At 39.9% G+C, this 12502-nt stretch overlaps 1 non-coding gene across 1 annotated transcript; it reads right to left on the bottom strand.

Moving 5' to 3' along the window:
- Window positions 1-11940: 11940 nt before the first annotated feature.
- On the bottom strand, window positions 11941-12047 carry LOC112768206 (small nucleolar RNA R71). Its single transcript, XR_003185643.1, has one exon. It is a non-coding gene; the product is annotated as a small nucleolar RNA R71 (small nucleolar RNA).
- Between the last annotated feature and the right edge of the window lie 455 nt (window positions 12048-12502).

Raw genomic sequence — 12502 nt, 5'->3', positions numbered from 1 at the left:
TTTACTCATAATTCGAACCATCTCTTCTCTTCTGTGTTCGAGTTTTTTTCTCTTCCCCTTCTTCTATTCTCCTCTTCTTCTACCTACATAAGGAATCTCTATACTGTGACATAGAGGATTCCATATTTTCTTTGTTCTCTTCTTTTTCATATGAGCAGGAACAAGGATAAGAACATTCTTGTTGAAGCTGACCCTAAACTTGAAAGGACTCTGAAGAGGAGGCTAAGGGAAGCTAAAGCACAACTCTCTGGAGAAAATCTGACAGAAATCTTCGAAAAAGAAGGAGACATGGCCGAAAATAATAACAATGGTGGAGATGCAAGGAAGATGCTTGGTGACTTTATTGCACAATCTTCTAACTTCGATGGAAGAAGCATCTCACATCCTGCAATTGGAGCAAACAATTTTGAGCTTAAGCCTCAATTAGTTTCTCTAATGTAGCAGAATTGCAAGTTTCATGGACTTCCAATGGAAGATTCTCATTAGTTTTTAGCTGAATTCTTGCAAATCTGTGACACTGTCAAGAACAATGGAGTTGATTCCGAGGTCTACAGGCTTATGCTTTTCCCTTTTGCTGTAAGAGACAGAGCTAGAACATGGTTGGATTCACAACCTAAGGATAGCCTAAACTCTTGGGATAAGCTGGTCAGTGCTTTCCTGGCCAAATTCTTTCCACCTCAAAAGATGAGCGAGCTTAGAGTGGAAATCCAAACCTTCAGACAGAAGGAAGGAGAATCCCTCTATGAAGCTTGGGAAAGATATAAGCAACTGATCAAAAGGTGTCCTACTGACATGCTTCCAGAATGGAGCATCATAAGTATATTCTATGATGGTCTGTCTGAATTGTCAAAAATGTCATTGGACTATTCTGCAGGAGGATCTCTTCACATGAAAACCCCTGCAGAAGCTCAGGAACTCATTAAAATGGTTGCAAATAACCAGTTCATGTACACCTCTGAGAGGAATCCTGTGAACAATGGGACGCCTCAGAAGAAGGGAGTTCTTGAAATTGATACTCTGAATGCCATATTGGCTCAGAACAAAATATTGACTCAGTAAGTCAATATGATTTCTCAGAGTCTGAATAGATTGCAAGCTGCATCCAACAGTACTAAAGAAGCATCTTCTGAAGAAGAAGCTTATGATCTTGAGAACCCGACAATAGCAGAGGTGAATTACATGGGAGAACCCTATGAAAACACCTATAATCCCTCATGGAGAAATCATCCAAATTTCTCATGGAAGGATCAACAGAAGCCTAATTAAGGCTTTAACAATAATAATGGTGGAAGAAATAGGTTTAGCAATAGCAAGCCTTTTCCATCATCTTCTCAGCAACAGACAGAGAATTCTGAACAGAGCTATTTTGGCCAGGCAACCATAGTCTCTGATCTATCCAAGACCACACTAAGTTTCATGAATGAAACAAGGTCCTCCATTAGAAATTTGGAGGCATAGGTGGGTCAGCTGAGTAAGAAGATTACTAAAACTCCTCCCAGTACTCTCCCAAGTAATATAGAAAAAAATCCCAAGAGAGAGTGCAAGGCCATAACCTTACTTGGTGTAGCCGAATACCTGGAGGAGGAGGAGGACGTGAATCCCAGCAAGGAAGACCTCTTGGAACATCCTCTGCACAGAAAGGAATTCCCATTTGAGGAACCAAAGGAATCTGAGGCTCATACAGAGACCATAGATATTCCATTGAACTTCCTTCTGCCATTCATGAGCTCTGATGAATACTCTTCCTCTGAAGAGGATGAAGACACCATTGCAGAGCAAGTTGCTAAGTATCTAGGAGCAATCATGAAGTTGAATGCCAGTTTATTTGGTAATGAGACTTGGGAGGATGAACCCCCTTATTCACCAATGAACTGAGTACATTAATGAGGCAAACTTTACCTCAGAAGAAACCAGATCCCGGAAAGTTCTTTATACCTTGTACCATAGGTACCATGACCTTTGAGAAAGCTCTGTGTGACCTTGGGTCAGGGATAAACCTCATGCCACTCTCTGTAATGGAGAAACTGGGAATCTTTGAGGTACAAGCTGCAAGAATCTCATTAGAGATGGCAGACAAATCAATGAAACAGGCTTATGGACTAGTAGAGGATGTGCTAGTGAAGGTTGAAGTCCTTTACATCCCTGTTGATTTCATAATCCTAGACACTGGGAAGGATAAGGATGAATCTATCATCCTTGGCAGACCCTTCCTAGCTACAGCAAAAGCTGTGATTGATGTTGATAAAGGAGAGTTGGTCCTTCAGTTGAATGACGACTACCTTGTATTTAATACTCAAGGTTCTCCTTCTATAACCATGGAGAGGAAGCATGAGAAGCTTCTCTCAATACAGAGTCAAACAAAACCCCCACATTCAAACTCTAAGTTTGATGTTGGGAGGCCACAACTAAACTCTAAGTTTGGTGTTGGGAGGCCACAACCAAACTCTAAGTTTGGTGTTGGGAGGCCACAACCAAACTCTAAGTTTGGTGTTAAGAGGCCCCAACTTTGCTCTGATTATCTGTAAAGCTCCATGAGAGCTCACTGTCAAGCTATTGACATTAAAGAAGCACTTGTTGGGAGGCAACCTAATGTTATTTAATTATATCTATTTATTTTCCATTACTATTTTATGTTTTCTTTAGGTTGATGATCATGTGAAGTCACAAAAACTATTAAAAAATCAAAAACAGAATGAAAAACAGCATTAAAAATAGCTCACCCTGGAGGAAGAGCTTAATGGCGTTTAAACGCCAGTAAGAAGCATCAAACTGGCGTTTAAACGCCAGTAACACCAAAAAGAAGCATCAAGCTGGCGTTAAACGCCCGAAACAAGCACCAGACTGGTGTTTAACGCCAGAACAGAGCATGGAATTGGCGTTTAACACCAAGAATGGGAGAAAAACTGGTGTTAAACGCCAGAAACAAGTAGCAAGCTGGCGTTTAACGCCAGACATGCATTCTAAGGGCATTTTGCACGCCTAAATGGAGCAGGGATGCTAAGTCCTTGACCCCTCTGGATCTGTGGACCCCACAGGATCCCCACCTACACCTCTTCTTCTCTCCTCGTCACACCTTTTCAAAACACTATTCCCCAAATACCCTTCACCAATCACCTCCATACCTCTTCCCCTTAAACCCCACCTACCTCCAAAATTAAATTTCTTTTCCCTCCCAAACCCAACCCTAATGGCCGAAACCTAACCTCCCCTCCACCCCTATATAAACCCCTTAACACTACTCCATTTTCACACATCACAACCACTACTTCTCCCCCTTCGCCGAATACACTCCCTCACTCCATCTCCTCCATTTTCTTCTTCTTCTACTACTTTCTTTCTTCTTTTGCTCGAGGACGAGCAAACCTTTTAAGTTTGGTGTGGTAAAAGCATTGCTTTTTGTTTTTCCATAACCATCAATGGCAGCTAAGGCCAGAGAAACCTCAAGAAAGAGGAAAGAGAAGGCAATTGCTCCACCTCTGAGTCATGGGAGATGGAGATATTCATCTCAAAGGTCCATCAAGACCACTTCTATGATGTTGTGGCCAAGAAGAAGGTGATTCCTGAGGTCCCTTTTAAGCTCAGAAAGAGCGAGTATCCGGTGATCCGACAAGAGAATAGAAGAAGAGGATAGGAAGTTCTCTCTAATCCTATTCAACAAGTCGAAATCTTAATGGTTCAAGAGTTCTATGCAAATGCATGGATCACTAGGAACCATGATCAAAGTATGAACCTGATGACAAGTCATCTTAGCCTAGTTTTACTAGTCTTTTTCTTTATTTTTATTAGGATTTATGCACTTTCTTGCATTGTAAGTAAGTAATTTGGAGTGGAATTGCATAGTTTCTTTGAATCAACCAACCACTCTTTAATTGATAAAAAATCATGAAGTTTAAGCTAAATTTAATTGATACTTAATTGATTTATAAACCTTGTAAATTTGGTGATACTTTGATTGGTTGATTTGATTACTTGTAGGTGAAGAAAGAAGAAAATGAGAAAAGCATGGCATAAGGAACGTGTCCAAAGGAAGCAAAAAGTGTGCCCAAGAGAAGAAAAAGTGTGGCAACATTGAGGAAGAAGGAAAGCTAAGTTGAGAAAGTAAACCGAGCTCCACAAGGAAAAATGGGAGAGAGCAAGGCACCAAGCTCAGTTCACTTAGTTAATTGAGCACTAAAGAAAGTAAGGAAATGACATAAAGCTCAGTTCACTAAGTGAGCTTTATCGGGCTCCTTCAAGAATTAATTCAAAGCAAAATCCCCATGAATGAAGCCACCAAGTTTCGAACTCATGAACTAAAGGAAGCAAGGAACGCTCCTTGCAAGGAAAATAAGAAGAAAATAGCCAAAAAGCTCCCTCCAAGGTTCGAACAAGGAACCTCACACTACCAAGCTTGCAAGGAAATCAAGCCAAGGTGCTTTGGCCAAGATTCGAACCTGGGAACTCCATGGAGACAAGGGAGGAGCGCCTCTTTTAGTGCAAAGAAAATGAGCAAAGATGGCTCTCCCAAGGTTCGAACCAAGAAGCTTCATGAAAGGCAAGGAGGGAGCATCCACTCTTCCAAGGAAATTTGCATCCATTTGCTTCCACTAGGATTCGAACCTAGGAGCTTAATGTCCAAAGCAAGGCGCCACAAATGGGGAGCTCAATTGGTTTTCCCAACTGAGCGCTACTCTTCCCCCATTCCCCACATTTTGGCGCAACAAGAAGCACCAAGGAGCAAGCCTTGCGCATGCATTGACACGGCCAAGGATGCCATGATGCGCACAACATTGACACGGCCAAGACATAAAGCTCAGTTCAAAATTCCAACTGAGCTCTATTGAAGTGTAACATGGCCAAGGCTGGGACGCGCACAAAATTGGAGAAGCAAAGCAACATTGGGCGCTCAGTTTGGTTTTTCAACTAAGCCAGCCCCTGGGAGGTGGACCTTGGACCAAAAATCCACCAAAAATCCAATTTAATTCATTTCTTCACCAAATTTTAGAGCCCACCCAAATTCTTAGATCTAAATTAGAAAGTGTATAAATAGGTGATAGTTTGATTTGGAGAAGACCTTTTACTTGAACCTTTTTGCTTCTTTGAGAATTTTCATTTTTATATTTTTGAGCTTTTTACTTTGAATTTGGATCTTAGAGAATTTGGAAGGAGAATTGATCTCTCTTCTTCCCTGTTCTTGCTTGAGCACTCTTTACTTCTTGTCTTGGATCCTAGGTGGAGAATTGAAGAAATTCTGTTTCACTTTCATCTTGAGATCTCTTTGTTTATCTTTCTGCATAATTCAAATTCTGTTTACTGCTTCTTCTCTTCTACTACTTCTGTAACTTACTTTTCTATTTCTTTTGCAATTGTTCTTGTTGGATCAAGGAAGGATTTGAGATCTAGACTTGTTTTCTAGTCTCTTCCATTCCTGAGATCTTTAATTTCTCTTTTTATTTCTGCAATTGAGCTACATTTACTTTCTATTTTATTTCCTCAAGCATTTCTACTTTTCTGTTTAGATCTACTTTACTTCAATTCACCTTTTATTCTTCTGTTTATTGAAATTTACTTTTGCTTGTTTAAATTCTGCAATCCCAATTTCCAATTCCTTTTATAATTCAAGCAATTTACATTTCTTGCACTTTAAGATTCAGTTATTTACATTTTTTGTAATCTAAGTTTCTGCAATTTAATTTACTTGTTCATTAAGATTCAGCACTGTTACTTCCTGCTCTCTTTAATTTAATGCAATTCTTCCCTCTCCCTTTACATTTCAAGCAATTTAGCTTCTGTCAATTACAAACAACTCAAACCAATAATTGATTCGCTTGACTAAATCAACCACTAAACTAAAATTGCTCAATCCTTCAATCCCTGTGGGATCGTCCTCACTCATGTGAGTTATTATTACTTGATACGACCCGGTACACTTGCCGGTTAGTTAGGGTGTTGGATATCATTTTCCAAATTATCCCATCAGAACCCAAACCCAAAGAACTGGCTTACAATGGTTCAGGGGAAATACCTAAATTTCAGTCCAGAAAATGTAAGGTTGGCGTTCAACTTGCCAATGATGCAAGAAAACGCACGCCCCTACACTAGAAGGGTCAACTTTGATCAAAGGTTGGACCAAGTCCTCATAGACATATGTGTGGAAGGAGCTCAATGGAAAGTTGACTCAAGAGGCAAACCGGTTCAATTGAGAAGACCAGACCTTAAGCCTGTAGCTAGAGGATGGTTAGAGTTCATCCAACGCTCTATCATTCCCACTAGCAACCGATCCGAAGTAACTGTGGATCGGGCCATCATGATTCATAGTATCATGATTGGGGAGGAAGTGGAAGTTCATGAGATTATACCTCAAGAACTCTACAAGGTGGCTGACAAGTCCTCCACTTTTGCAAGGTTAGCCTTTTCTCACCTCATTTGCAACCTCTGCAATTCGGCTGAAATTGACATAGAGGGAGACATCCTCATTGATGAGGATAAGCCCATCACTAAGAAAATGATGGAGCAAACAAGAGATCATGGACCTCAATAAGAGCATGAGGAAATTCCTCACCATGAAATCCCTGAGATGCCTCAAGGGATGCACTTCCTTCCACAAAACTATTGGGAGCAAATCAACACTTCCCTAGGAGAATTAAGTTCCAACATGGGACAACTAAGGATGGAGTACCAAGAGCACCCCATCATTCTCCATGAGATTAGAGAAGATCAAAGAGCTATGAGGGAGGAGCAACAAAGGCAAGGAAGAGACATAGAGGAGCTCAAGAACACCATTGGTTCTTCAAGAGGAAGAAGACGCCACTCTCACTAAGGTGGACCCGTTCCTTAATCTCCTTGTTCTTATTTTTTTGTTTTTCGATTTTTGAGCCTTATGTTTTATATATGTTTGTGTCTTTATTACATGATCATTAGTTTTTAAGTGTCTATGTCTTAAAGCTATGGATGTCCTATGAGTCCATCACCTTTCTTAAATGAAAAATGTTTTTAATCACAAAAGAACAAGAAGTACATGATTTTGAATTCATCCTTGAAACTAGTTTAATTATTTTGATGTGGTGGCAATACTTTTTGTTTTTCTGAATGAATGCTTGAACAGTGCATATGTCTTTTGAATTTGTTGTTTATGAATGTTAAAATTGTTGGCTCTTGAAAGAATGATTAAAAAGGAGAAATGTTATTTGATGATCTAAAAAATCATAAAAAAATTGATTCTTGAAGCAAGAAAAAGTAGTGAATAGAGAAAAGCTTGCGAAAAAAAAGAAGAAAAAAAGAAAATGGTTAAAAAAAAGAGAGAAAGAAAATGAAAAAGCAAGCAGAAAAAGCCAAAAGCTCTTTAAACCAAAGGGCAAGAGCAAAAACCCAATAGCCCTTAAAACCAAAAGGCAAGGGTAAAAAGGATCCAAGGCTTTGAGCATCAGTAGATAGGTGTCATCAGTAGATCCTGGCCTAAGCGGCTAAACCAAGCTGTCCCTAACCATGTGCTTGTGGCGTGAAGGTGTCAAGTGAAAAATTGAGACTGAGCGGTTAAAGTCGAGGTCCAAAGCAAAAAAAGAGTGTGCTTAAGAACCCTGGACACCTCTAATTGGGGACTCTAGCAAAGCTGAGTCACAATCTGAAAAGGTTCACCCAGTTATGTGTCTGTGGCATTTATGTATCCGGTGATAATACTAGAAAACAAAGTGCATAGGGCCATGGCCAAGACTCAGAAAGTAGCTGTGTTCAAGAATCAACATACTAAACTAGGAGAATCAATAACACTATCTGAATTCTGATTTCCTATAGATGCCAATCATTCTGAACTTCAAAGGATAAAGTGAGATGCTAAAACTGTTCAGAGGCAAAAAGCTACTAGTCCCGCTCATCTGATTGGAGCTAAGTTTCGTTGATATTTTGGAGTTTATAGTATATTCTCTTCTTTTTATCCTGTTTGATTTTCAGTTGCTTGGGGACAAGCAACAATTTAAGTTTGGTGTTGTGATGAGCGGATAATTTATACGCTTTTTGGCATTGTTTTTACATAGTTTTTAGTATGATTTAGTTAGTTTTTAATATATTTGTATTAGTTTTTAAATAAAAATCACATTTCTGGACTTTACTATGAGTTTGTGTGTTTTTCTGTGATTTTCGATAATTTCTGGCTGAAATTGAGGGACTTGAGCAAAAATCTGATTCAGAGGCTGAAGAAGGACTGCAGATGCTGTTGGATTCTGACCTCCCTGCACTCGAAGTGGATTTTCTGGAGCTACAGAAAACCAATTGGCACGCTCTCAATTGCGTTGGAACGTAGACATCCAGGGCTTTTCATCAATATATAATAGTCCATACTTTGCCCGAGATTAGATGACGCAAACTGGCGTTTAACGCCAGCTTTCTGCCCTATTCTGGCGTTAAACGCCAGAAACAAGTTGCAAAGCAGAGTTAAACGCCAGAAACAAGTTACAAACTGGCGTTTAACTCCAAGGAAGACCTCTACACATGAAAGCTTCAATGCTAAGCCCAAGCACACACCAAGTGGGCCCGGAAGTGAATTTCTGCATCATTTACTTATATTTGTAAACCCTAGTAACTAGTTTAGTATAAATAGGACTTTTTACTATTGTATTTATATCTTTTGATCATCTTTGGTTCATCTTTAGATCATTTTGTACACGTTTAGGAGGCTGGCCATTCGGCCATGCCTGGACCTTGTTCTTATGTATTTTCAACGTTAGAGTTTCTACACACCATAGATTAAGGTGTGGAGCTCTGCTGTTCCTCATGAATTAATGCAAAGTACTATTGTTTTTCTATTCAACTCAAGCCTATTTCTTATTCTAAGATATCCATTCGCACCCAAGAACATGATGAATGTGATGATTATGTGACACTCATCACCATTCTCACATATGAACGCGTGCCTGACAACCACTTCCGTTCTACATGCAAACAAGCTTGAATGTGTATCTCTTGGGTTTCTAATCTAAGATTAAAACCTTCGTGGTATAGGCTAGAATTATTGTCGGCCATTCTTGAGATCCAGAAAGTCTAAACCTTGTCTGTGGTATTCTGAGTAGGATCTGGGAAGGGATGGCTGTGACGAGCTTCAAACTCGCGAGTGCTAGGTGTAGTGACAAACACAAAAGGATCACTGGATCCTATTCCAGCATGACCGAGAACCGACAGATGATTAGCCATACGGTGACAGTGCATTTGGACCATTTTTACTGAGAGGACGGGATGTAGCCATTGACAATGGTAATGCCCAACATACAGCTTGCCATGGAAAGGAGTATGAATGACTGGATGAAAGCAGTAGGAAAGCAGAGGTTTAGAAAGAACAAAAGCAACTCCATACGCTTATCTGAAATTCTCACCAATGAATTACATAATTATTTCTATCCTATTTTATATTTTCATTATATTTTAATTATCTTAAATCCCATAACCGTTTGAATTTTCCTAACTGAGATTTGCAAGATGACCATAGCTTGCTTCAAGCCGACAATCTCCGTGGGATCGACCCTTACTCATGTAAGGTTTATTACTTGGACGACCCAGTGCACTTGCTGGTTAGTTGTGCGAAGTTGTGAAAAAGAACTAAGATTATGAACGTGCGTATTAAGTTTTTGGCGCTTGGTGCACGAAATTGTGATCATCAACAATGGCGCCAAAGACTTGGAGCTCTCAAACGTGAATCACACTTTGTCACAATTCCGCAGAACTAACCAGCAAGTGCACTGGGTCGTCCAAGTAATACCTTACGTGAGTAAGGGTCGATCCCACGGAGATTGTCGGCTTGAAGCAAGCTATGGTCATTGATAAACCACTATTTTATGGTTTATATTGTGTTTAATTGTGTGGTTTTATCATGATCCTTACCCACTTATTCATTAAATTAGCATGAAATTATAATCCCTTCCTGAATTTATAACATGTTTAAAAACTGCTTTCTAGAGACTTTAATTATGTATTTTTAATTCTCCTTTATTCCATTCGATGCCGTGATCTGTGTGTTGAGTGTTTCAGACTTTATAGGGCATGAATGAGTTGGAGATTGGAAAGGAAGCTAGCAAAAATGGAAGGAACACAAGAATTTGAGGAGATAACTAGCGAGAAGTGACGCGGTCGCATGGCTCACGCGACCGTGCGAAGGAGAGCAAATCGCAGTGACGCGGCCACATGGCTCACGCGGCCGCGCGGATTGGAAAAGAACAGGCGTCGCGGTAGCGTGGACGACGCGAACGCGTGGCAAGGAAAAGCGCGAATGACGCGTCCGCATGGATGACGCGATCGCGTGACATGTGCGATCTGCATAATCTGCAGACTTTGCTGGGGGCGATTTTGGACCTTATTTTGACCCAGTTTTCGGTCTGGAACAGCAGACTAGAGCCAGAGAATATGTAGAAACAAAGACAACATTCATTCTACACAGTTGATAGTTTTAGATCTAGTTTTTTTTTTCCTCCTCTAGGTTTTTCTCGCTAGGTTTTAGAATTTTAATTTTGGGAATTGATCTTAGCATTGGAACATTGAGAAGAGTTATTTTTTCTCATCAAGACCTCGTCATTCTAGTTCGTTCTCTTAACTTGGTTTTATTCTTCCATGTTCTTTGCTTTGTTCAGTTTTGTCATTTAAATACTTTCATGATTATTTGATACAAGGATTATTTCTTCCATTTTAATTTATTTCTCCATTCCAATAATCATGTCTTCTTTTAATTCCCTTTCATGTGTTATGGATTTATTATTTTCAATGAGTGAGTAGTTCCCTCACTTGATGGGGAGTTGATTGAAAGGAACGCTTGAGTTGGAAGGATTGAAAGAAAAATTGTAATTGGGTTAACTGTTGAATTGTTATCTAATCACTAACACCAATCCCTTTGAACTAAGTGGGTTGCAACTCGTGAATAGATCGAGCATTCCAACTTGATTGACTTTTCTTTACCTAGTAAAGGATAACTAAACAGAATAACCATTACTTATAAATTAATCTTGAGATCATTCCATCAATAATAGAAATTCCAACTAATCAACTCCCAGTCAAGGCTTTTATTCATATTATTTAAATTTCCTCCTTTTTAATTTTCCCTCTACTTAACTCAACTTCTTGGAACATCTGATTAATAAAATAGCACACTTTTCTGCAACTCGTTGGGAGACGACTTGGGACTTAAACTCCCAGTAATTTTTAATTTAAACTCTCTGTGACATATTTCTAAATTGATAGGCAGATTTTCAGTGAGTTAAGAACTATACATGCAACATAACTATTTTAATAATTTTTAATTCACCAACTTCTGCGCCTCATCAATTTTTGGCGCCGTTGCCGGGGAGTTGCAATAGAGTGCTAAAGTTATTAATTAGAATTTATTTATTTGCATTTTATTTTATTTTGCTACTATGAGCTGCATGTTTCTTCCATCAAATGACGCGTTCACTTCTTGATCCGCACTTGCTAATATTCGATCCTGAAATTGAAAGGACTATTTCATGAATAAGGCGAGAACAGCGTCGGTTAGTCCGCTCTGAGGGCGGATCTGAGAGTGAAATTGAGGAAGAAACCAGCCTCCGTTCTACTGATTCGGTTGTTTTACGTGCAGAAGACATGGCAGCTAGGAGAGTTACCATCCAGGAGGAAGGAGCCCCTGATTTTACAATGCAACCGTTTCAAGCGCATCATCCAGCGGTAGCTACAGATTTTGAAATAAAGACCGCACTGCTAAATTTGATGTCCAAGTTTCATGGCCTACTTGCTCAAGAGCCTATCAAGCACTTGAGAGATTTCCAGGCAGCCTGTTCTACTGTCAGGCGTGGTGGTACTGATGAAACTTCAATTTTGCTGAAAGCTTTCCCGTTTTCTCTCGAGGGAAAAGCAAGAGAGTGGTACTAAACTCAACCTCTGGTAAATGTATCCAACTGGGATACACTTAGAAAGGAATTTTTGGAAAAATTCTTTCCATCTGAAGTTACTGATAAACTGAGGAAGGATACTTCCACAATTGTTCAGGATGACAATGAAACTCTCTTTGAATACTGGGAGCGCTTCAATAATCTTCTGGAAGCATGCCCCCACCACAGGATTGACAAGATAGTGTTGTTTAGCTATATCAGACAGGGCATGAGACCCCAAGATAAGACCACATTGGAAAGTGCTAGCAATGGGTCTTTGAAGAAGTACAAGACCACCGATGAGGCTTGGCAATTGATCGGTGATTTAGCTGAATCTACTAGGAACCACAGGCAAAAGCAAGGCCGTTCAAAAGCCATTGTAGAAGTATCCTCTAATAGAGAGACTGCTGCTCTAGCTCAGAGTATGTGCGAGATGACCAACTTGCTGAAGCAGATGCAATTGAATCAACAGCAAGCTCAGCAAGCTCCTCCACCACAGCAAAACCAACAACTAGTCCCACAGAGAATTTGCGAAATCTGTGCTGATTATAGCCATTACACTGATGAATGCCCGCAGCTCCAACAAGAAGACAACATGGTGGCATCCACTCATAACTTCTATGACCGCCCCAACCAAGGGTACAATC

Source organism: Arachis hypogaea, chromosome 17 (assembly GCF_003086295.3).
Source record: "Arachis hypogaea cultivar Tifrunner chromosome 17, arahy.Tifrunner.gnm2.J5K5, whole genome shotgun sequence".
Taxonomy (NCBI): domain Eukaryota; kingdom Viridiplantae; phylum Streptophyta; class Magnoliopsida; order Fabales; family Fabaceae; genus Arachis; species Arachis hypogaea.
The sequence above is the reverse complement of the archived record's forward strand: the minus strand, read 5'-3'. Positions and strand labels throughout refer to the sequence as shown.